General features: G+C 31.2%; 1 pseudogene; it reads right to left on the reverse strand.

Moving 5' to 3' along the window:
• Positions 1-1,058, reverse strand: part of LOC106770381 — a 13,072-nt pseudogene extending 12,014 nt beyond the window's left edge.
• Positions 1,059-7,134: the final 6,076 nt, after the last annotated feature.

Here is a 7,134-nt window from a genome sequence, read left to right on the forward strand (position 1 = left end):
ATCCTAAAGTGTCTTTGTGGAGAGTCTTCACTTAATTGGTGTCCTTCCAAAAATCTCACAGTGTGATTCCAAAATTTCCCTGAAAAATGAAAATAGGAATAATTAAGCTCAATTAATTCAAATTAATTAAAATCAGAATTATTGGTCTAATTAAGCCCAAATGGTGAAAATGACACAATAACTAAGAATTAAGCGCAAATCATCAACACAATTCGGCGCGAAAAACTAAGTTAATGGTATAAAATATCGACTCATCAGTCATACATATGTTCATTTAAAAAGGGGTCGAACATATAACCTATCACCTAACTCAGTTCTGAACAGTAGATGACAATGCAGGCAGTTTACATCACTTTTTATTGGATTCCCATTGATAGCGGTGTTTGGAGACCTGAGAAGTAATTTTCTGAACTGTTTATTCATGGCAGTCCTGAACCCCTTGTAAGATAATTTCATAACAAACGTCTAGCACCTAAACTTTTGTTCNCATTGCAATAATAAATCTGTTAAGCCAATCTTCAAACTNCACACTAGCAGTAGTGCGTGTTTGCCTAACTAAATAGACAACTTGGTTTGTAAAATTAAATAATTAAGTTGACATCTACAAGACTACATCAAATACCACATNATACCTTTATAAAGCTGCTGCTCAACACATAAAAATCCCCAAAAATATGTGCTTTGTTAGACTGCAAAGAAATTGAGGCTTATCAACACATGAATCAACAGCACTGAACATAAGTCTACAATATAGTTTAGTATCACCTTAAGAGCATTTTGCACAGATTGACAAAAGGACAACATTTTATAAGCATCTTGAGGTGTAAAAGATGAAGGTAACAAGGAAATATAATCACTCCTGCAACATTGTTATATTAGAATACAATGCTTTGAAATAATTGTGTTCTAAACAATAAATATAATTTTCTAGAAACATGGAATGATCCCATTCTGCCTAACGAAGACAAAAACAGGGATAATGGAAAAAAATTGTGAAGAACTTACCAGCTACCACGGCCAATAGCATCCTCCGTAGCAGCATCTAGCATCTCAATCATAGAAGAAAGAAAAAGATAATACAAAAGGAACTAAATAATAAAACATCTAAGCCAGTATAAAACTGACATTTTATGGGATGATTTAAATATACAACGTCCATCTTTTGTTACAGTTGACGTCATCTTAATTAAATCAATATTTAGTAATTATTTATTTTGTATTGGACGTAAGTTGTTTCCTTAGGGACGTTATGTGATTACGACCAGGTTCAACCCCAAGTTGTGCGACATTTTATATTGGTTTAAACGTCGATATTTGTCATGGTTGACGTCAAATATGGGCAGGAGTAATTTTGCTGGAAAGCAAACCACTAAAGTTTCATACACCAACGACCATCACCTCTCATCCTAAATTGTACAACATTCTATATTTGTATAAACGTCGAGACCATAAAGTGGGTGACATTTTGTTTGGTTTAAAAGAGAAAAGAAATAAAGAATACAAAAGGGATTCACTCTTTGTCTTCTTGCTGGCATATAAAACGTCGAATATTTAGCATGGTTGACGTCAAATGTGGATAGGAGTAATACTGCTGGAAACTGTTAAGCCCCTAGCAAGTGTACCAGATCGTTAAGTCCGAGTATTGTCTCCCAAAGGACTCTTAGGCCTTATCTTTCATGTAAATTAATCTTATAAGACTTGTAAAGAAATAAACTTGTGGTTGAATGCAAAGAACGGAAATAAACATGCAAATGCAAGTCATTCAATTGGCAAGGAAAAGATATGGATGAATGGAGTTGTTGGGGTTTATAATTTCATCTTATCCACCCTCTTATATCTACTCTTCTTATTAAATTCGTTTTATTATCTAATTGTCATGCAAACTTTCTTAGTCTACCCTAAATTCGATCCCTCGATGAAAAGAGTCTATTACTAGTTACTGGCTTACTATCCCTAGTCTCCCCTAGTAATTAGCAATGCATTTATCACAAAAGAAAAATACAATTGATCGTCCTACCCCTATCCCTAGGTAGTATTGCTTAATCAAGGAATTTCCTATCAGTTCATGACTTCCCCGTACGTCCTCGTATCGACAAAGGCAAATATCTTTATATCGAATGAGTTAAACGATAAAAGCTTTAAGCATAGATAAGAAACCCAACAATTGATAATAAAAGCATATGCAAGCATATAAATAAAATAAGAATTTCAATATAAGAGAGTTTCAAAAGATTACATTGTTCCCCAACAACAAAGATTTTACTTCACCATAGACATGGTGAAACTAGATGGAATTAATGGAAAAGATGAAAGAGTAAACCCTAGATTTGATCAATTGGAGCCTAAGCATCCAAGAAATCGTCTCCAAGGAGTGTAAAATAGCTTTGGACTTCTCTGCTTGCCAAAAGAATACTCTGAAGATCGCACTGGGGCTATTTATAAAGCATAAAAGTAACAGAATTTAAGCCCAGGCCCAACATTGCACCGCTCAATGCCTAATTTGGCTGCTTAGTGGTTTGCCTCTAATCGTAGGACCGCTCAGCGGTCAATCTTACCGCTCAGCGGTTTCCCTTTAATCGTTCTGGATGCTCAACAGCACCGCTTGGGCGAGAAACAGTGATTTCCCCTTTGTCTCTCGCGCTCAGCTTTGGATTTTGGCGTTGAGCGGTGGACTTGACTCTTCTTTTCTTCCTTTTTTCCTCTTTTCTTAAGTCTAAGTCCTCCCTACTTCACTTCCATCTTCAATTCTCATCAAAACCCTGCAAAACAATGCAAAAACAAGCATAATATTTCTAAACACAACTTTTGACTCTCAAGTGACTCAACTAAGTGTTTTACTTTATTCTAAGCTCATTCTAAGTCATAAAGAGTGTGTTTTGATATCAAATTTCAGCATGAAAATAACGGTTTTTAGACCGTTATCAGAAATAAACCACTATTTCGTTATTTTTTATTTTAAATTGAAAGTCAGTTGTTTCTTAACTTGACGTTAAGTGATTCTAAGGTCATTGTTTTACGTCATTCTAGCCCTTGTTTGACGTTAGCACATTGTAGATTACGTCTATGTGGGTTTGTTTGACGTTAATAAATATTAGACGACAAATTGCTTTAATAAATGACGTGGAGCGATTGAATTTATTTATGGTAATGCCACTTGTCATTTTTAACGTTAGAGATTGTGCGATTCGACGTTGAACATGTGACATTATAGGCCATTTTTGTACTAGTGATAAAACACCTCTCTAACCCTCTTACCAAAATACAGGCATACAACACGCATAGAATAGCAACAGGATATCCTCTCTCTTGTAGTCTTTGTCAACTTTGAACAATCCTCAAAGTTCCCAGAACGCAACACGTCCTCTTCCTGTAATCACAATAGGGCAACCACAATCTTCACAAGATTGAGAGAAGTAGATGATCACGTTTCCAGAACACCTTACTGTGCAGTATGATCAAGTCTTTCTTTCAGAACGACAACCTTGCTCTTCAAGCAACTATCAAAGAACGATATCCACGGTCTTCTTGATTAGTTCTTAGAACTTTTCATAGAGATCAAGATCTGAAACAATAGAATGGAAATGTTAGAATAACCAAAGTCTCTGTAGAATACATAATCACGTCTATATATAGTTTTTTGTTAAACAGATGCTCCCGTAGTTGACTTTACTACTAATACAGTCGACTTCAATCATACAGTTAAGACGGTTATAACAAATAGTAGTAGTCAGACCAACCAAATTGATTGGACATTTAGTTCTGTTGACTAGTAATTAATGTTTGGTCAAAGAAACAAAATATAGTCGTTATAGTTCACAAGCATCAACAAAAATTCAAAACATAACTAACTAAGTCGAGTAGCTTGCGCATACAGTCAACTATGTCACTTCAATGCAATTTTGAAAATCTTTCTTTGCAAAAATACTCACAACATTGTTTTTGAAAATTTTTGCAAAGTCACGAGTTTTAGTCGACTTGCTTCATAATGAAGTCAACTTAAAACTTGCAGTTTTGCCACATAATATAAGTTCGACCAAGTGCATGTGGTTTTCTTTTCTAAAACATATGTTATGCAATTACAGATCATATCTCATGTGAAATGCAGTGAATATGCACACATCGACATAATAAACACAAACATGTTCTTCAAGAACTCACACAAACATGTTCTTCAAGAACTCATACACAAGAAAGTTTTGAACATGTAACACATATTAGTACATGTGTTATTAATAATGTGTTGTCATCATAAAAAACTAGAAACATTGTAAGATTAAGGTTTAGCTAAACCAGTGCTTCCCTTATCAACAATCTCAACAAAAATCTCTTTTAATCTCAAAATTATATTTCCTATTTTCTTTCAACTACTTTTTAAAATAAAAACAACTAAATTGAGTTTAGTTAAAAGTTAATCACTGTTTTCTATTCTGTTTAGTTCTTTACACATATTGTATCATCAAATTGAGTTTAGTTAAAAGTTAATCACTTATTTTAAAGTGATTAACAATTGGACATAGAATCTTTTAATTTGAACCCGTAAAAAAAATTGTGTGATTTTCTCTATTCCTTCATCTCTGTTGATAGAGGAAGCAATGTGATCGCTAAACCCAATCCCTGCTGTGTTGGTTTTTGATGATGACAACACATTAATAGTAACAACACATGAATGTTGTCATGTGTCAACAGAAAAGTGTTTATGTGTTATGAAATACTTATGTGGAATATGTACATGATCACTGTGTTATATGCACATATTGTGATAAATGCATATGTTGGACATATTGTGTTGGTTATGCATACTTCTTTGACTTTGATGAGATTATATCTATGTATGCACACTGTATGTCTCTCTATAATGAAAATCACAAGCACAAAAAGCATACCTGCTTGACATAATTGATTACAATGTTGTAGTAATCAATTAAGGTCATCAGACAACTTATGTTTTGAACTATGGCAAAACAACTAGTTTGAATCGATTACATTAGGTTGTTGAATCGATTAAAACTTGTGTGTTTGCATATATCTTTTTCAAATGTTTTGTGATGAGTTTTTGAGAAGAAATTTTTTTCAAAATCTGTTTAAGTGTTAAGCTTAATCGATTACACACTTTACGTAATCAATTAAGTCTGTTATGTTTTGAAAACTGAGTTCAAGCTAGTCATAACTGCTTTAACGATCATATTTTTAAATATGTTTGACTAACATTAAATGTTAATCGATTATATTAAATGAACATTCAATTAAGAGTTGAGTCAGTTGTAATACTGTTACATTTGTTTTATGTAATCAATTATATTACTAACGTAATAGATTAATTTGCATATGATATGACAGTAAATATAAATTGACACATTGTTTGTGATTTTGTAACTTTTGATCACTTTTACAATTTCATATCTGACAGTTTTGATCTTAGAAAGACTTACATATTGCACTCACGATCCAAGAATCAAGAATCAAAGATTGTGAAAAGCCTTGACAGATTCTTGAGAGAAGATTGAGAGCTTTGACAGGCTGATCAAATCCGCACTACTAAATGTGTATTTGTTGTGATCAGAAAGGAATTTTGCACTTGTTGATTGTGTTATTCCCTATTTGTGTGCAACAGGAAGAAGAGTGAGAGCTCTTGGACTTTGAGAGGGGATTCTCAAAGGAATTTTGTAGTAAGAACGTGTGGTTCTGTGTTTGCAGGTATATTTGTTTCTATATTTGATTGTTTGAATGGAAAGATGTTTACATTGTGAGCGAAAATACTTATCTCATTATATTCATAAAAATCCTAAACTCTCTTACTAATTTAAACGTCAGATAAAGTTTTTTAGAAGTGAATCTTTCCCTTTAGAAAAACAAGGAATTTCATTCCCAACAAGTTCTCTCAAAATCACTCTTAAGGGAAAAACAAAGAATTTCATTCCCAACAAGTTCTCTCAAAATCACTCTTAAAATCTTACCACATATATCAGCCTGAATTATTTTTTTTTCGTTGGTTGTTTAGTAGACCATTTTCATCATTTGGGGAATGTTTAAACCATCCTTATTTTGTTATTAGAATTGAATGTAAGGTTAACTTTAGTGATTTCAACCGCAGATAATATATTAATTTATTTAATGATTTGGTGTTTATTTGTTCATTAAAATCTTGAAAAAAAAAATTCAAGTAAATTATTTTCTTAATTTTTAAAATGTTAAACTTATATTAATCAAGCCATTTTAGTATGTTGAATAAATATTTAAAATTGTTTAAAAATATAGTTTAGACAATAAAAGTAAATTGTTTAAATGGTTTGAACAAAATTAGTTCCTTTTGAATTATTTAAAACTATATAAACTATATTATTTTAGTCTTTTAAATTCTTTAAAATTATAAGAATTAAATTATCAAAAATATATAATGACTTATAAAAAATATAGGAAATAAATTATATCTTTATTTCTGAAATTAATTTATGAGATCTTTAAAATTAAGAAAATGCTTAATTGTCACATATAAATATTAATTTTAATTAAAACGACACAATATCAGAGTATTTAAAAGTTATATTTACATTTCTACAAAGAGATAAAAGACAAATGTAGTTTGTTACACGTAGTAATAATACTAAAATATAATCTAGGGAAGTAGCTCTGATTCTCCCTATCACACAAGGATTATGTTAGGTAAAACTACATAAATTCCAGGTTTTTATAGCAACTGCTTTGCAGGTAAAACTCTCTTCGCAATCCTAAAGTCTGATCCAATTAGTTTAAAACCAATAAATAATCGGCACCATTTTTATAAGAAAAAAAATATAAGTAATACCTTCAAATCATTAAAGACAAAAAAGATATCAAAGTAATTTAATTTACATAACCCAAATATTATAATCTATTTTTTTTATCCGTTCAAATCAATCAAATAAAAGATATTTTCTCAAGTATACTATAATTTTTTAATTAATTAAAGTAAAATAAGATAATACCTCTTTTGTCTTGTAGCCAAATGCATTCTTAATTATATTCTTAATTATACGATGAATATGGAAATGAAGATAATTATATTCTAAAAGAGTATCTTTGGTTGTACAATAAAAAAGTGGTATTTAAGATTAAGTAAAAAATCGTAGTTAAGTAAACCATGATTAGTAGGATAAA

The sequence above is a fragment of the Vigna radiata genome, chromosome 8 (genome assembly GCF_000741045.1).
Source record: "Vigna radiata var. radiata cultivar VC1973A chromosome 8, Vradiata_ver6, whole genome shotgun sequence".
Taxonomy (NCBI): Eukaryota; Viridiplantae; Streptophyta; class Magnoliopsida; order Fabales; family Fabaceae; genus Vigna; species Vigna radiata.